We start from the raw sequence: 19,060 nt of genomic DNA, 5'->3' as shown, positions 1-19,060 counted from the left end.
GTGGAAACAGTGTCAGACTTTATTTTTTTGGGCTCCAAAATCACTGCAGATGCTGATTGCAGCCATGAAATTAAAAGACGCTTGCTCCTTGGAAGGAAAGTTATGACCAAACTTGATAGTATATTAAAAAGCAGAGACATTACTTTGCCAACCAAGGTCTGTCTAGTCAAGGCAATGGTTTTTCCCATGGTCATGTATGGATGTGAGAGTTGGACTGTGAAGAAAGCTGATCGCCGAAGAATCGATGCTTTTGAACTGTGGTGTTGGAGAAGACTCTTGAGAGTCCCTTATACTGCAAGGAGATCCAACCAGTCCATTCTAAAGGAGATCAATCCTGGGTGTTCATTGGAGGGACTGATGCTAAAGCTGAAACTGCAATACTTTGGCCACCTCATGCAACGAGTTGACTCACTGGAAAAGACTCTGATGCTGGGAAAGGTTGGGGGCGGGAGGAGAAGGGGACGACAGAGAATGAGATGGCTGGATGGCATCACCGACTCTGTGGACATGAGTTTGAGTGAACTCCGGGAGTTGGTGATGGACAGGGAGGCCTGGCGTGCTGTAATTCATGGGGTCGCGGAGAGTCGGACACGACTGAGTGACTGAATTGAACTGAACTGAATTTTTTTTTTTAAGTCTCCAAGGTTTTACAGATTATAATAGGGTCAGAGATGAACTGATGCCAAAACTCTTTGGAGATCTGAGAAGGGAAGCCTTCACTTCTTCCCCTAAGACTTTCCCTGAGGCGCCATAAGAATGAGGTAAGACACACAGGATTAAACGCTGGCTCTCTTTAGTGCTACTTGGGTAATGGTGACCGTGGAAGCCTGAAGAAAGGGTGACACTCTCTTGTACCCGTGTACTTGTTTCTCTTTTTCTGCTTTTTTCTTCCTCTTTCCTACTCACGGATTGTTGCTGAAAAGGTAAAATCTATGATCCGTACTGAAGAAAGAATTAAACATTGTGCTTTGTAGAATTTTTCTAGTCACTTATGATAAAACACTTGCCTCAGCAATCCATGTGCTAAGATCATTTGCTGGGAATTTGGAGTAAAATTTCATTAAAAATTCCATATACTATAATCATTTAAAAAAAAAGCCTATGCAGTATAATGGTTAGATTTTCAAACCTGCTTCTCTGATCCATATACTGTATTGATAGTTGAGCTATGATACCACTGGTGAGATAGTAGTATGAATGCTAATAGGTCACTAACTGTTGATTAACTTAGAATCAGAAAATGTTAGCTTTGGACAGGGACCCTTTGGGACCGCTGTTCTGACCTCCCACCCTCAGCAGTATCTCCATGATACAAACAGTGAAGAGATCTCGTAATTGTTTTCATTGAGGAAGCCCATTGCATTACAGTTGGCAAGTTCTGCTTTATCCTAAACCAGATCTGCTTCCTTTAGCTTCTTTGTATATTGGGTTTTTTAGATCATGTTGGGTGAATCGAAGAATTGTTTTAATTAACATCCCCCACATTTCAGGAGGGAGCCCCCAGGTGGCTCAATAGTAAAGAATCTACCTGCCAGTGCAGGAGATGTGGGTTAAATTCCTGGATTGGGAAGATCCCCTGGAGAAGGAAATGGCAACCCACTCTAATATTCTTGCCTGGGAAATTCTATGGACAGAGAAGCCTGGCGGGCTGCAGTGCATGGGTTTGCAGAGTTGGACACCACTGAGCAACTGAGCACACCTGCACAATTCCAAAACAGAAGTTATGATTCTACCTTTCTAACAGCGAGTCTTAATCAGTGGGGTTTTTGGACTCATCATCCTCTTAACTTTTTTTTTGGATATTCGGTTTTGCTGGTGTCCCCTTAAAATGTGGTCCAAACAAAGCACAGTGCCAAAAAGTTTTCTTACCGAGGCAGGGAATATTACTTCTTAAAACAAAACCTCCTACTCCTGGGCGTATATCCAGAGAAAACTCTTAATTCAGAAAGACACATGCACCCCAGTGTTTACAGCAGCGCTATTTACAGTAGCCAAACTAAGTGTCCATTGACAGATACATGGATAAAGATGTGGTTCATATATACAATGGAGTATTATTCAGCCGTGAAAAGAGTGAAATCATGCTATTGGCAGCAGCGTGAATGGACCTAGAGATTGTTATACTGAGAGAAGTAAGTCAGAGAAGGAGAAATATTGCATGGCATGTGGAATCTGTAAAGAAATGATGCAAGTGGACTTACTTCCTGAGTCTCTTTGCCATACACCGGAAGCTGATACGGCATTGTAAATCAACCATGCTTCAATCAAAAACAAATTGACTTCCTCTCTCAGCCTCCCTTTTTGTTGTGTCACCCAGACAAGATAACTTAGTAATCTTTGATTGATTAATTTCCTTTGCTGCCATTTGTTATAGAAAATCCTATATTGTTCCCAAGTTGTCAGTGTTGAAACTGAAACTTGAATGGGTGGTCACTTGCCCAGATTCACCCAGCTGGTCGCCATTGACGCTTGTGCGTGAGCCTGGGTCTGTCTGACACCGGAAGTCGCGTTCCTAGTCACTGTGCTTTCCTTGTGACTAGACTTTCTCAAAGAACAACTAACTGAACTTTGTAGACCGTGTCAAATGTTCAGAGGTTGGCATATCTGCTGTCAATAGTACTTACACTGGCTACCTGAGTGTTTGCTCTGGAAGTGCTGCTCATATCATATCTCTTTGTGGATACAAAAGGAATTTGTCATTGTGCTATGCCAGATTATTTACATTCTCCCCTTTTGGGGGGAATAAGGGAGACGTGGCAGTAGTGGGGTGCACGTTCTTCTTTTCTTTCTTTCTACCAGTAAATGAAAGGGCTCATACATATACTTGCAGAGATTGAATTTTATGGTTTAAAATAGTGTTGGTCATCAAGTGTAAAAGCTGTGACTTAACATTTCCTTTCATCACTGGTGACATTGAATTTGTGTGTGTGTGTTTATTTGTGGATGGGTGATGTCCACCCACATGGGGGAAAGCCATCTGCTTTGCTCAGGCTGCCAACTGGAATGTAAGTTCTTCTGGAAACACTTCACAACAAAACCTAGAAATGAGACTTAATGTGCTAACTGGGCATCCCCAGGCCCGATCCAGGTCACACGTAAAATAAACTGTCACAGACAGGCACATTGAGATCCCTGCCCATCCTGATGATCAGCTATCAACTGTTCTTTGGTTTTGTTTGACTTCAGCTTGCTTTTTTCTGATCATAAAATTAAGTATTGCTAAATGAAGACTATTTTGAAACTAATGAAAACCACTGGTTACGATTTTGGTGGGGGGCTTACATTCCAAACTGTTTTGTGGGCACGTGTGTACCTTTCTCAGGCTTTCAGCAGCTTCACGGGTTGACTGTGTGACTTATTTCTTCATATAACCTCCCTCTGTGAGCAGGACATTCGTGGGAGGTCCCTATGTGTGGCAGGATGGCCCTAGAGACCTGGGTTGTATGGGGTATGCTGTCTGGGGTCTTGGTGTATCTGTTGGCCCTGCCCTTGAGGAAGCCTGAAGCTGAGAGGCAGACCCCACAGACCTCACCACCCAGCCTGCACGCTGGTTTTCTAACAGCTTTTCGAAGTTTGCTGTTTCCTCCTTCCTGTTGGCTGGGGGTTCCTCCGCATGGCTTGTTCTTATCCCAGGAAGCTTTCCTTTCCTGGGGGCTTTCCCCAGAACTTCTGCTGAAAATTCCCAACTTCTCCTCAACATTTCAACAGCATCTAGAAAGACTCTCTGATTATCTGCGTGTGTTGTGAGGGCATTGTGAGGAAAGCATCTCATGGCCATGTTATGTTGGCCTCTATAGTTTGTCTCTCTTGCAGTGAGGTAGCAGATGGTGTTTGTGTATTTTCTTTTCCCAGTTTTTAAAAAGTTTTTGGCTGCACCTGCTGCCAGTGTGTGGGACTTTAGTTCCCCAACCAAGGATTGAACCCGTGCCCCCTGCATTGGAAGCTCAGAGTCTTAACCACTGGACCACCAGGGAAGTCCCACAGCAGCAGATTGTGATGGTTTAAAACGAAAGCTGGCTCCTGGGTTCAAATCCTGGTTCCGTGACTTAACTCTGTCTTCTTGTGCTTGTCCATAAAATGCCATGGGAAATGCTTACCAACCTGGGTGTCGGGAGGACTGAAGGAGCTAATAACATGCAGGGTATTTCCTTGGAGCTGACCAGCACATCTGAAGTGCTCAATAAATACTTGATGGTGAGTCACACACCTAGACCATTTGGGAGGACTGAATTGCAAATGGTTTTCTAGTCAGTGATGAGTGTTGGCGTTTCTGTATGTTGAGCACAGGCATCTTATGGACTGAGGCCCTGCCTGTTACAGTTTTTTCAGTGGGCTGGTTTCTGTCTTTAGGGACTTTTTTCTGTGGAATTTTATATGATAACATAGAAAACCTTCACAATTAATTTTGGCCTTTAAAGATGTGGTGTTTTTCCTGTTTTTGTTTTGTTTTGTTTATGGTTGTACCACGTGACATGCAGGGTCTTGGTTCCCCAACCCAAAGATTGAACGCCTACCCCTTGCAGTGGGAGCATGAGTTTTAACTGCTGGACTGCCACCGAAGTCCCAAAGATGTGGTTTTTTAAAAAAATTATTAAAAAGAGATCTATCATTCATTTTTACAGTATTGTGTTAGTTTCTGGTGTACTACAAAATGATTCAGTTATATATACATATATATACACATATTCTTTTTCATATTCTTTTTCATTATAGTTTATTATAAGATATTGAATACAGTTCCCTGTGCTATCCTGTAGGACCTTGTTGTTTATACATTTCATGTATAATAGTGTGTATCTCCTAATTCCAACTCCTAATCTTGATGAAAGTGAAAGAGGAGAGTGAAAAGGTTGGCTTGAAGCTCAACATTCAGAAAACAAAGATCATGGCATCTGGTCCCATCACTTCATGGGAAATAGATGGGGAAACAGTGGAAGCAGTGTCAGACTTTATTTTTTTGGGCTCCAAAATCACTGTAGATGCTGATTGCAGCCATGAAATTAAAAGACACTTACTCCTTGGAAGGAAAGTTATGACCAACCTAGATAGCGTATTAAAAAGCAGAGGCATTACTTTGCCAACCAAGGTCCATCTAGTCAAGGCTATGGTTTTTCCCGTGGTCATGTATGGATGTGAGAGTTGGACTGTGAAGAAAACTGATCGCCGAAGAATTGATGCTTTTGAACTGTGGTGTTGGAGAAGACTCTTGAGATTCCCTTGGACTGCAAGGAGGTTCAACTAGTCCATTCTAGAGGAGATCAATCCTGGGTGTTCATTGGAAGGACTGATGCTAAAGCTGAAACTGCAATACTTTGGCCACCTCATGTGACGAGTTGACTCACTGGAAAAGACTCTGATGCTGGGAGGGATTGGGGGTGGGAGGAGATGGGGACGACAGAGAATGAGATGGCTGGATGGCATCACTGACTCGATGGACATGAGTTTGAGTGAATTCCGGGAGTTGGTGATGGACAGGGAGGCCTGGTGTGCTGTGGTTCATGGGGTCGCAAAGAGTTGGACACAACTGAGAGACGGAACTGAACTGATTTCTGTTTTGTAGATAAGTTCATTTGCATAAGTTTTTCCAGATTCCACATGTAAGTGGTAGATGATATTTGTGTTTCTCTGACTTCACGTAGTGTGATAATCTCTAGTTGTAACCCTGTTGCTGCAAATGGAGTTATTTCATCTTTTTAATGGCTGAGTAATATTCCAGTGTGTGTGTGTACCACATCTTATTTATCCATTTATTTATTAATGGACATTTAGATTGCTTCTTCCATGCCTTGACTATTATAAATAGTGCTGCTATGAACATAGGGGTGTATGTAGTTTTCTGAGTTAAAAGTTTTTTTCCTGGATCTATGTCCAGGAGTGGGTTTGAAGGATCATATGGCACCTCTAGTTTTTAGTTTTTTAAGAGACCTCCATACTGTTCTCCATAGTACCTGCATCAGTTAACATTTCCCCCAGCAGTATAGGAGGATTTCTAACGGAAATGTTCTGTACTTGCATGTGAGTCGTCACTCATGTCCTCTGCCAGCTACTGCATAGCTCTTAGCAGGGAGAGTGGCTCTGCCCACAGCCTCTGTGAGGAGGTGTCTCTCTGAGGACCTTGGGCTCTCCCTCCTCTCCTGTCCCTGGGCTGGCTAATGTTGCTGGGGAGGGGCCCTAGACAGCTACTTGTGTCACGTCCTTCCGTGGGAAAGAAATGAGCAGAGCTATTTGGAGTCTCCTGAGAATTTCACTTTGGGAACGAAGATGGGAAAAGCAGTGGGAGCTGAAGTTGAAAGAATGCATCTGAGCTGATGTGAGGATGCTGGAAAGGCCCGAGCCTTCCAGGAATGGCCAGGCTGCGGACCCTCTGAGCAGCAGCAATTCCGACAAGAGTTGTCGTGAGATAGAAGCAAGCACCCCATTTCAAGTGGGAGGAAAGTAAACACTCGGAGAGAAGCTGGGTTGATTAAGGGCAGGGAGAGGGTCCCAGGGCAGACTGTCCTGCAAGTTCTCAGGACAAGTTGTTCACTTTTTTTTCCCCCTGGCTCTTTGCAGTTATGTTCTCGTGACTTGTCTTTATTGCTTGCATTCAAAGGCCGTAACTTACATAAGCCACAGAATATAAGGAGCCCTCTTTCCATCACAAGGATTCACCTCGTTTTGTTCATGGTACCTCACTGTCTCCCCTGTGGTTTATATATGAATTTAACTCATTTTTGGAGAACCCTGTTCACCACCCCCAACCCCATTCTATGCTGTGTTTTTCTAATGACTTTTTTTTTTTAAAGTTTGTCTTCTGCTGAACTCCGCTGGAGTGTGTCATTTTGACTCGTTGCAGAATGGATGGTGATCGCCCATCCAGTGGGGGCCGTGGACTCCCTTGGTCAGTGGTCACGTCCTCTTCTTATTTTGTCCCACTCCCTGGGCCCTGCTGAGTGAACAGGCAGTGCAAGTCATCGGGCATTTCTTGTGAAATGCTTAATTTGGGGGTACAAATGGGGAGGTTTTAGCCCTTCCTTAGAGTGAGTCATGTTTGATTCAAATAATTTTATTTTGAAGGAAACGAGAGACTTCCCTGATGGTCCAGTGGTTAAGGCTCTGGCTTCCAGTGCAGGGGTGTGGGTTCAGTTCCTGGTTGGGGAAATAAGTTTCGACATGCTGTGTGGCATGGCCAAAAGTTAAAAAAAAAAAAAGGTGAAAGATATTAAAGGATATGAGGATTTAAGTGTTTGTAAGAAATGGGAGACTCTTGGCTTTGGTCAGCAGCTGGGTGTCTAGTCCGCACCATAAAATGGTGACACAGTGGCTGAAGGGTGGGAAAGCTTATATTCTTTCCATCAGGTGAACACTTTGACATCTAAATCCTGGCTGATATTTATTTTGGACCTTAAGCATATGCTGTGGTTAACAAGGCAGCTTGTCTTGACATTATCCTCTGTATGTGGTTTTATATTTCTTTTCTGTCTCCCCTTCCTTAAGATATTTTGGAAACAACTTTGTTTGCCAAGTTACTATATTCAGTTCCAAAATGTTTGAATAATACTATGTTTTGTCATTGAGCTTAAATCCTCGATCTGGGAAAACAGTACTTGCCAATGGTGTTCTTGTCTTCTGTATATTACCTTGAACCTCAAGGTTACCTATTTTTCTTCAGAAAAAAATATGGTATATTTGTTTCCTAGGGCTGCCATAGCAAAGATCCTACAGATGGGGTGGCTGAAGCAATGGCAATGTATTGTCGCATAGTCTTGGAGGTTAGAAGTCCAAGATCAAGGTGTCAGCAGAGGTGGTTCATTCCCAGGGCTGAGAGGGAAGAACCTGGCTCAGGCCTTGCTCCTTGACGGTAGACAGACATCTTCTCCCTGAGTCTCTTCGCCTTGTCTTTTCTCTTTACGTGTTTCCGTGTCCTTTTTTTTTTCTTTTTTAAAAGGACACCAGTCATTGCATTAGGACCCACCATAATGACCTTGGGACTTCCCAGGTGGCACTAGTGGTAAAGGACCTGCCTGCCAATGCAGGAGACTTAAACTCGGGTTCAATCCCTGGGTCAAGAAGATCCCCTGGAGGAGGGCATGGCAATCCACTCCACTATTCTTGCTTGTTGTATTTTTTTAGATTCCACATATAGGTGATATCATACAATAGTTGTCTTTCTCTGTCAAACTTACTTCACTTAGTATAATAATACCTGCAGGTCCATCCATGTTGTTAGAAATGGTGAAAATTTCATTCTTTTGTGTATTTATACTATACCTCCTTTATTCCTTCATTTGTTGATGGATACTTAGGTTGCTTCCCTATTTTGGCAGTTGTAAATAATGCTGATATTTACATTGTGCTATGTATATCATTTTGAATTAATGTTTTCATTTTATTTTTTAGATATCTACCCAGGAGTGGATTTGCTGGGTCATATGGTAGTTCTTTTTTTTGGGTGTTAGTTCTAAAAGGTCTTGTAGGTCTTCATAGAACTGTTCAGCTTCTTCAGTGTTACTGGTTGGGGCATAGGCTTGGATTACTGTGATATTGAATGGTTTGCCTTGGAAATGAACAGAGATCATTCTGTTGTTTTTGAAATTGTATCCAAGTACTGCATTTTGGACTCTTTTGTTGACCATGATGGCTACTCCATTTCTTCTAAGGGATTCCTGCCCAAAGTAGTAGATATAATGGTCCTCTGAGTTAAATTCACCCATTCCAGTCTGTTTTAGTTCACTGATTCCTAGAATGTCTACGTTCACTCTTGCCATCTCCTGTTTGACCACTTCCAATTTACCTTGATTCATGGACCTAACATTCCAGGTTCTTATGCAATATTGCTCTCTCCAGCATTGGACCTTGCTTCTATCACCAGTCAGATCCACAACTGGGTGTTGTTTTTGCTTTGGCTCCATCCCTTCATTTTTTCTGGAGTTATTTCTCCACTGATCTCCAGTAGCATATTGGGCACCTACCGGCTTAAAGCTCAACATTCAGAAAACTAAGATCATGGCATCCGGTCTCATCACTTCATGGGAAATAGATGGGGAAACAGTGGAAACAGTGTCAAACTTTATTTTTTTGGGCTCCAAGATCACTGCAGATGGTGATTGCAGCCATGAAATTAAAAGAGGCTTATTCCTTGGAAGGAAAGTTATGACCAACCTCCTGCTGCTGCTGCTGCTAAGTCACTTCAGTCGTGTCCGACTCCATGTGACCCCATAGACGGAAGCCCACCAGGCTCCCCGGTCCCTGGGATTCTCCAGGCAAGAACACTGGAGTGGGTTGCCATTTCCTTCTCCAATGTGTGAAAATGAAAAGTGAAAGTGAAGTCGCTCAGTCCTGTCCGACCCTTAGCGACCCCACGGACTGCAGCCTACCAGGCTCCTCCATCCATGGGATTTTCTAGGCAAGAGTACTGGAGTGGCTTGCCATTGCCAAGAAGAGACATTACTTTGCCAACAAAGGTCCGTCTAGTCAAGGCTATGGTTTTTCCAATGGTCATGTATGGATGTGAGAGTTGGACTGTGAAGAAAGCTGATCACTGAAGAATTGATCCTTTTGAATTGTGGTGTTGGAGAAGACTCTTGAGAGTCCCTTGGACAGCAAGGAGGTCCAACCAGTCCATTCTAAAGGAGATCAGTTCTGGGTGTTCATTGGAAGGACTGATGCTAAAGCTGAAACTCCAATACTTTGGCCACGTCATGCGAAGAGTTGACTCACTGGAAAAGACTGTGATGCTGGGAGGGATTGGGGGCAGGAGGAGAAGGGGACGACAGAGGATGAGATGGCTGGATGGCATCACTGACTCGATGGACATGAGTTTGAGTGAACTCCGGGAGTTGGTGATGGACAGGGAGGCCTAGCGTGCTTATTCATGGGGTTGCAAAGAGTCGGACACGACTGAGCGACTGAATTGAACTGAACTGGATGTGTCAACGATCCTAGTTTTCACCGTACGTTCTTGTTATTTAGCTTTGTTGGTCTGTCAGCATTTCTTGTTTGCTCATGTAATTAGAGGAGGTAGAAGTTGAGCGTGTGTTAGCCTGGTTGTTCTTTTTCACACTTAAGCACTTCGCCTTGTCCCACAGCATGTGTATGCATGCACGCGTGCGTGTGTGTGTGCACGTCCTTTGCAGCCTCTCTCTGGGGCGTGCTGTTCAGCTGGTGGACCCGTGTCCCTCACTACACAGCTTCCTGTTACTGTCATTGTTTGCCTCACCAGGTTATACCAGGACTGGATTCTGTACTAAAATCTGTGTTCCAGTCAGGGCTCTCCTTGAATTAGGTGTGTGAAATTGAGCTAGTTGTCCACAGTTGTGCTTTCTTCCCTGCCTGTAGAGTGAGGGTAAGTGTCTGTGATTTTCAGATTGACTCCCATAGGATCTGGTCTCATTGGGGAGCGAGCTCTCAGTGGGAGATGGGGGCGCATCAGGCAGGGTTCTTCATCTTACCTCCACCTGAGCAATTGTGCGTATCTCTTGGCTCCACTGTTGACTAGTTGTGTGACCTTGGGTGAGTTGCTTGACCTGTGTGTCTCAGTTTCCTCCTCTGTAAAGTGGGCATAATGACAGAACCTGCCTCTCGGTGTTGTGGTGATACCCAGATGAATCAATAAATGCAAGGTGGTTAGGAGAGTACCTGACATTATCAGGTATGGTAGGCAGTGCAGTGACTCTCCAAAGATGTCCCTTCCTAATTACCGTATAACCTGTGAATGTTAACTTAGGTGGCAAAAGAGACTCCGCAGTTGGGGTTAAGTTATGGATCTTACGGTGGTGAGATTATCCTGTGTTGTCATGGTGATCCCATTGTAGTCATGGCGGTCCTTAAAAGAGTAAGAGGAGGAGATGTAATGACAGAAGTGGAGGTTGGGGGGATGTGATTGATGGCTGCGGGGCTTGAGCCAAGGATTGTGGGCACCATTTAGGAGCTTGAAAAAGCCGGCAAATGTATTCTCCCTTAGGGCCCCCAGAAGGAACACAGCCCCGAGGGACCCGTCTGGACTTCTCACCTCCAGAAATAGAAGATAATAAGTTGGTATTGTTTTAAGCCACTCAGCTGGTGGTAGTTTACCTTAGAGCAGTAGGAAACAAATACAGAAGTGTTAGCTGTTTTCTCTGTCTCACTGTAAGCAAGATTTTCTTTGAACGAAGAGATGTGTGGCCAAAGTTTGAATGAGATGTCATTCTCATCTGATAGCCTGTGGTGGCAGCTCCTCTCTCTGTAACACACTCCCCCTAGAAGACTCCCCGTGTTTGCAGAGGTGTGCAGCGTGGCTGAGGTCTGGAATGAGGCAGGGTGGTGTGGTGAGGATTGGGTGGTGGTCTCCGAAGTGTACCTGCCCTGTGGGATTCTCTGCATTGCCCAGATCATTCCCTTCTGAAGCATTTCGTAATGACAGATCACTTTGGTCAACAGAATCTGGTTGTCTGTCATGCTCCATATTTGGTCTTTTTCTAGTTTTTATTTATTTATTTTTGGCTATGCAGGGTTTTTTGCTGCTTTGTTGGCTTTTCTCTAGTTGCAGTGAGTGGGGGCTACTCTCTAGTTACAGGTGTGCAGGCTTCTTCTTGCAGTGGTCTCTCTTGTGGAGCATGGGCTCTAGAGCACATGGACTTCAGTAGTGGCCCACAGGCTTAGTTGGGCTTCCCTGGTGGCTCAGATGGAAAAAGTCTGCCTGCAGTGTGGAGACCTGGCTTCGATCCCTGGATGTGGAAGATTCCCTGGAGGAGGGCATGGCAACCCACTCCAGTATTCTTGCCTTGAAAATCCCCATGGACAGAGGAGCCTGGTGGGCTACAGTACATGGGGTCACAATTTGATCAGGATCGAACCCATGTCTCCTGCATTGGTGGGCAGATTGTTTACCACTGAGCCACCAGGGAAGCCCCTCCGTGTTGGGTCTTGAGTCCTGGTTTATGCATTTTGTTTTGTGGCATCTGCATCTTTGTGGACTCAGCTTGTGTTCCTTTACCCCTGACGTTTGTCAGATCAGGCCATTCTATTACTAGTGACTTGAAAACTGAAAGTGAAATTGCTCAGTCGTGTCCTACTCTTTGTGACCCCGTGGACTGTAGCCTAGCAGGCTTCTCCGCCCATGGGATTATCCAGGCAAGAATACTGGAGTGGGTTACCATTATCTTCTCCAGGGGATCTTCCCGACCCAGGAATCGAACCCAGGTCTCCCGCATTGGAGGCAGATGCTTTAACCTCTGAGCCACCGGGGAACTTGACCACTGGGGTTGACTTGAGATGGGGTTTATTCTGTGATTAAGAAGAACTCTACACAGGCACTCTAATTGGGTTGGAATTGGAGAGTTAAGGCTAGGAGAGCTTTAATGTAAGAGTTGCACAGATGGTACTGGCCCTTGAGCTGCTCGAAGTATAGCCGGTGATGTGGCCTTCAGGCCATGACTAGCCCAGGAAGGCATTTTGGGCTCGACAGACATTTGCACCACTTAAAACATCTATCAGATGAGTTGTTTTCTTTCTTTCTTGGCTAATATAGAGAGGCCAGGATGCTATTCTTGTGCCCGGTGCTGCAGTCGGTTCTGTAAATCTGGAAAAACACGAAGGAAAATGAGAAGCCAGTCCACAGTCCTGGAGGAATTTTGTTTCACTTCCAAGTTCCTTGGATTAACATCAGCATTATTTCCTTGGCATGAATCTGACGTGAAAGAAATTAAGTTCTTAGAGTCTGCACCCTGTTCTTCTCTAAATAAAACACAGAAGAATTTGGGGACGTGTTTTGATGTGCAAAATGGGTGGTGGCACTTCTCTTGGCATAACTGGTGCATATTTGATAATCTAGTGATTTCAGTCTCTACATGCCGAGGAATGTGAGCTTCTTGGTGCAGTTTGTCCATTTGGAAAAAGAGTTTAGAATTTGATATGGTTGGTGAAGAATCCTGAGTTTCAAATTTAGTGAGTGAGAAGGGTGCATTTATTGGCTGTTTCATTTTCCACCTCGAACCCAGAGTTAGAGAGTGTGCCATGGTCCCTCACGTGTGCCATTTAGTGGCTTGGTTGACGGGACGGGAAGTTGCAGAGATAGTCCTGTAATTACAACTTTATTCCCAGGCCCAGGCTTCTCACTTCAGGGGCTGTCATGCACCCAGAGGGCTGCCTGGCAGTGACGCAGAACAATCTGAATAGACAGCTTTCTCTTCCTTCCAAGTGTCTGTATGTGTCTAATAGTTCAGAGCTATTAGGTTCATAGGTGGCTATGCTGTAAGAAATAATCTCATTTGTCAAACCATCAAGGATGAGTGGGGCAATTCCAGCCAGCGTCTAGAGGCTCTCCAAACCTGGATTTAAACTGTGGTTGGGAACTTCCTTGGTGGTCCAGTGGCTAAGACATTGTACTTCCAATGCAGGGGACCCAGGTTCAATCCCTGGTCAGGGAACTAGATCCTACGTGCTACAACTAAAGTGTGGTTGGATCTCTCCATGTGGAGTTCTACATCTCAGACTGCTGCTGCTAAGTCACTTCAGTCATGTCCGACTCTGTGAGACCCCATAGACAGCAGCCACCAGGCTCCACCGTCCCTGGGATTCTCCAGGCAAGAACCTAGAGTGGGTTGCCATTTCCTTCTCCAGTCTCAGACTGAATAGGTCTCAAATACAACTCTCGTCTCTCAAACTTCTTCCAACCCTGGGGAGAGTTTTAGTGCCTGTATTTTTCTCTTCCATTTGTCTGCAGATTGAAGACCTAAAAGTTCCACTGTGGGAGACTCTGGAAGTGGCAAGTTCAGTTGAAAGAGTGCAGATCCGTTTAATTCTTTTAAGTCAGCTGTGCTTTTTGTGCACACACAGGCATCGTATTGGACTTCCCAGGTGGGTCAGTGGTAAAGAATCCACCTGCCAAGGCAGGGAGACACAAGAGATGTGAGTTCGATCCCTGGGTTGGGAAGATCCCCTGGAGAAGGAAATGGCAACCCACTGCAGTATTCTTGCCTGGGAAATACCACGGACAGAGGAGCCTGGTGGGCTGTAGTCCATGGGGTCACAACAGTCAGACACAACTTAGCAACTAAATAACACCACCAACAAAGGCTTTGTCTTATCCAATGGTATGTGCCAGCCTTGCAGGTGTTCCCAGAGAGTAGTGCTGATTTACTATCCTTGGGAATTAGCATGCAGGGGAGGATGAGGGACATAGAAGCATGCGGTATATGAATTTTCCCTTCAGTTCAATTCAGTCACTCAGTCGTGTCCGACTCATTGTGACCCCATGAATCACAGCACGCCAGGCCTCCCTGTCCATCACCAACTCCCAGAGTTCACCAGACCCATGTCCATTGAGTTGGTGATACCATCCAACCATCTCATCCTCTGTCGTCCCCTTCTCCTCCTGCCCTCAGTCTTTCCCAGCATCAGGGTCTTTTCAGATGAGTCAGCTCTCCATATCAGGTGGCCAAAGTATTGGAGTCCCTCCAGTGAACACCCAGGACTAATCTCCTTTAGGATGGACTGGTTGGATCTCCTTGCAGTCCACGGGACTCTCAAGAGTCTTCTCCAAAACCATAGGTCAAAAGCATCATTTCTTCGATGCTCAGCTTTTTTTATAGTCCAACTCTCACATCCATACATGACTACTGGAAAAACCATAGTCTTGACTAGACGGACCTTTGTTGACAAAGTAACGTCTCTGCTTTTTAATAGGGTGTCTAGGTTGGTCATAACTTTCCTTCCAAGGAGTAAGCATCTTTTAATTTCATGGCTGCAGTCACCATCTGGAGTGATTTTGGAGCCCCAAAAAAATAAAGTCTGACACTGTTTCCCCATGTATTTGCCATGAAGTGTTGGGACTGGATGCCATGATCTTAGTTTTCTGAATGTTGAGCTTTAAGCCAACTTTTTCACTCTCCTCTTTCACTTTCATCAAGAGGCTCTTTAGTTCTTCTTCACTTTCTGCCCTAAGGGTGATATCATCTGCGTATCTGAGATTGTTGATATTTCTCCCAGCAATCTTGATTCCAGCTTGTGCTTCATCCAGCCCAGCGTTTCTCATGATGTACTCTGCATATAAGTTAATTAAGCAGGGTGACAATATACAGCCTTGACATATTCCTTTTCCTATTTGGAACCAGTCTGTTGTTCCATGTGCAGTTCTAACTGTTGCTTCCTGACCTGCACACAGGTTTCTCAAGAGGCAGGTCAGGTGGTCTGGTATTCCCATCTCTTTCAGAATTTCCCACAGTTTATTATCCATTTAGTTAGAGCCATTGAAGAGAACTAGTTGAGATCTGTGCAGAGGCCCTGGGAATCATGTCACATCTCCCGAAAAGTCAGAAATGTGATGGAAAAGACATCAGTAGAAGCTTGAGAGACCAAGGAGTTGATCTTTTCCCTCCAGGACATGATATGAGCAGTCTAAAAGGTCTGTGTCGTTGATCAAGTCACTAATCTATCTCTGAACCTACTTAACCCATTTGTAACATAAGGTAACATCAACACTCACCCTCCAGGCTGGTTATAAGAAGTAAGTGAAATATTACTTGTAAGTCCATTAGCACAGAATAAGCACTCAACAAACGTAGTCACATCTAGTGGGCCCTTCATTACCTTCCCCTCGCAGAGGAGTGCTGCCAGCCATTGTAACTTGTAACTTAGACTGGTTGAGTTTCATGTGCTATAATATTTAATGGACTGTAGTAAATGTGGTTAACTGTCTTATGATTTTGTTATGTCTGAAAAGGCAGCAGAGATCTCTCAGAGTATAAGCTACATGGGAGAATGTGCTGTGCTGTGTTTAGTCACTCAGTTGTGTCCACTCTTGGCGACGTCATGGACTGTAGCCCACCAGGCTCCTCTGTCCATGGGGATTCTCCAGGGAAGAATACTGGAGTGGGTTGTCGTGACTTCCTCCAGGGGATCTTTGCAAGCAAAGGTTCAAACCCGGTCTTCCGCGTTGCAGGTGGATTCTTTACTGTCTGAGCCACCCGGGATTTAAAATGTACTATAAAGACTTCCCTCATGGTCCAGTGGTTAAGAATCCAAATTCCAGTGCAGGGGAACTTAGATCCCACGTGCCTCAGGGCAGCAGTGCCTGGGAGCCACAACCAAGACCTCCTGCAGCCAAAAACAAACAAAATATTTTAAAAAATGTGCTGCATAACAAAAAAGGTGATAACCTTGTGATGAGTAAATGGAACTGGAGTTTGGTGTGGTGAAATTTTTAAGCAATAAGAAGTTTTTGTAATGAACTCTTAATAACACTAGAAAGAAGTCAGTGGAGGGGAAACATGATTATATTCTAAAATAAAAATAGTTGTAACTATAATACCTAGCACAGAGGTAAGAGAGAAAAGTATGGTATTTACGCAGGAAGAAATGTATCATATTAGCTGTGCAAATATGATTCAGTTCAGTTCAATTCTGCAGTTATAAATATTTTCAACTAATGAGATTCAGTTCAGTTCAGTTCAGTCACTCAGTCGTGTCCGACTCTCCGCGACCCCATGAATCACAGCACGCCAGGCCTCCCTGTCCATCACCAACTCCCAGAGTTCACTCAAACTCATGTCTACAGAGTCGGTGATGCCATCCAGCCATCTCATTCTCTGTCGTCCCCTTCTCCTCCCGCCCCCAACCTTTCCTAGCATCAGAGTCTTTTCTAGTGAGTCAACTCGTCGCATGAGGTGGCCAAAGTATTGGAGTTTCAGCTTTAGCATCAGTCCTTCCAATGAACACCCAGGATTGATCTCCTTTAGAATGGACTGGTTGGATCTCCTTGCAGTCCAAGGGACTCTCAAGAGTCTTCTCCAGCACCACAATTCAAAAGCATCAATTCTTTGGCGATCAGCTTTCTTCACAGTCCAACTCTCACATCCATACATGACCACTGGAAAAACCATAGCCTTGACTCGACGGACCTTTGTTGGCAAAGTAACATCTCTGCTTTTTAATATACTATCAAGGTTGGTCATAACTTTCCTTCCAAGGAGTAAGCGTCTTTTAATTTCATGGCTGCAGTCAGCATCTGCAGTGATTTTGGAGCCCCAAAAAATAAAGTCTGACACTGTTTCCACTGATTAGGAATTATGAAATAAATGTTGAGACATGGATGCATTTAAATTATAGCTTTATGGAGAGTATCTTGCCCTGATATTATGAAAGCATGATTCTTGAAGTATTCTTTGACATGGTAGTTTTGGGTAAAATACTTAAAGGAAGAGACTCCAGAGGGGAGAAATAGATTTTATACCAGCATTTATGGTTCTTTGGGCTTCTCTGGTGGCTCAGATGGTCAAGAATCTGCCTGCAATGCAGGAGACATGGGTTCAATCCCTGGGTGGGGAAGATCCCCTGGAGAAGGGAATGGCAACCCATTCAACTGTTCTTGCCTGGAGAATTCTTTCGACAGAGAAGGCTGGCAGGCTAGAGTCCATGGGGTCTAAAGAGCCTCTGACACGACCGAATGACTAACACATGCTTCTATATGTATAATATAAACATTTATATGTTGTTTATATATCGCATATATAAATAAGTACATAGAGATTTACATAGATAAACACACAAATGGAACCAATTACATGCCCCTGTTGAGAACTGGCAAACATTAGCAAAATGGAATACAATAAAGTTATTAAAAATGATAATAAGCTCACACACTCACTATTTGGAAATAGATGCATGAACTAAAAAGCAAAAACTGTGTGGTCCCTGTTTCAAAGATACAGGGAAGCACAAGGGTGCCAGCTGCTGCCTCAGGGCCCAGATCAGCTGAGGCAGGAGGAGAGATAACCCCGAGAAAGTACTGACTAAATGAGGCAGTTTCAGGTGAGCAGCGCTGTGAAGATCGTGCACTGTGGGACACAGGAGGGTGTCAGGCACAGGGTGATGATTTTGGGGAGGGTGGTGCGAGGGGCACGGTTCTGTGAAGGAGCCAGCCGGATGGGGGTGAGGGCGGGGAAGGAGCCCTTCCAGGGTGGGACAGCACTTTGAAGCCTGGTAGTCTGGAGTGAGTTTGGCTTGTGTAAACCAAGAACAGGTCGGCATGGCCAATCCTAGGGAATCATCGTACGGTTGCCTGGATTAACTCTGGAGTGGCTGCGATAGCCAGGGTTTTTTTTTTTTTTTTATAAGATGCATACCTTTATTATTTTATTTATCATGCCCCTTGGCATGTGGCATATTAGTTCCCTGACCAGGGATCGAACCCATGTGCCGCCCTGCTGTTGAAGCACAGAGCTTAACCACTGGACTACCAGGGAAATCCCCAGGCTTTACATTTTTATGATTTGAACATTTTTATTGTTAAGTTTTGATGGAAATACAGAAATATGGGAACCAGGTGTATGCTTTAAAGAAGAATGAGAGCAGAAATGTCCACAGACTCGCCACTAGGTTATGAACTGAAATAACCCTTGAGTCCCCTCGTAGCGGCCTGCTGCATCCTCTGTGCTTGTCCCCAGTGGTGAGCATTGGGTGACTTTTGTGAGAATGAGTCACTTACCGTTCTTAATTGTTCTGTAATTTTGTGACCTGTGTATGCAACCTAAACATAGGGTTTAGTGGAGCTTGCTTTGAACTTTATGTGAAACAGCCATACTGTGTTGATTCTTTCGTGACTTCCTTCCTTCTCTCCAAATTGTGAGATTAACCTGTGTTGATGTGTGAATTTCTGTTGTAGAAAGTACATATCTGTAAGTGCCTGTGTGCTAAAGTTTATCTTAGGAATTTACCTGGAAGGACAGTTTTAGGTTCTAGGTTCTCATCAAACTTATCAGATAATGCCAGAGTACTTGAAAGGTGATTATATCAATTTTTGGGCTTCCCAAGTGGCTCAGTGATAAAGAATCTGCCTGCCAAGCGGGAGGTGTGTGTTCTATCCCTGGGTCAGGAAGATCCTCTGGAGAAAGAAATTGCAACCCACTCCAGTATCCTTGCCTGGGAAATCCCATGGATAGAGGAGCCTGGCAGGCTACCGTCCATAGGGTTACAAAGAGTTGGACATGACTTAGCGACTAAATCACCACCACCACCACATACCCATTCTTACCCTTGTTTGGCAGGAAGTGAAAATTTTTGTTGCTCCACGTACACCAACTCTTGAGGTTGCCAGACTTACTGA

The 19,060-nt window shown here is 44.5% G+C and overlaps 1 protein-coding gene and 1 non-coding gene across 3 annotated transcripts in view; both read left to right on the top strand.

Moving 5' to 3' along the window:
* ARHGAP10 (Rho GTPase activating protein 10) overlaps positions 1-19,060 on the top strand; it is a 389,578-nt gene that overhangs the window by 77,176 nt on the left and 293,342 nt on the right. The window contains exon 2 of one of the 2 annotated variants that reach the window (XM_055405628.2): positions 13,682-13,815. The exons of the other annotated variant lie outside the window; for it this stretch is intronic. The gene's annotated coding sequence lies outside the window, so the exon portion shown is untranslated. The remainder of the gene's footprint in view (positions 1-13,681; positions 13,816-19,060) is intronic. 2 annotated transcript variants of the gene reach the window in all.
* Positions 13,313-13,385, top strand: TRNAG-CCC (transfer RNA glycine (anticodon CCC)). The gene has a single exon. It is a non-coding gene; the product is annotated as a tRNA-Gly (tRNA).

The sequence above is a fragment of the Moschus berezovskii genome, chromosome 19, assembly GCF_049115385.1.
Source record: "Moschus berezovskii isolate FMDL1 chromosome 19, NW_MosBer_1.0, whole genome shotgun sequence".
Taxonomy (NCBI): Eukaryota; Metazoa; Chordata; class Mammalia; order Artiodactyla; family Moschidae; genus Moschus; species Moschus berezovskii.
Note: the sequence above shows the minus strand (reverse complement) of the source record. Positions and strands in the feature narration are given on the sequence as shown.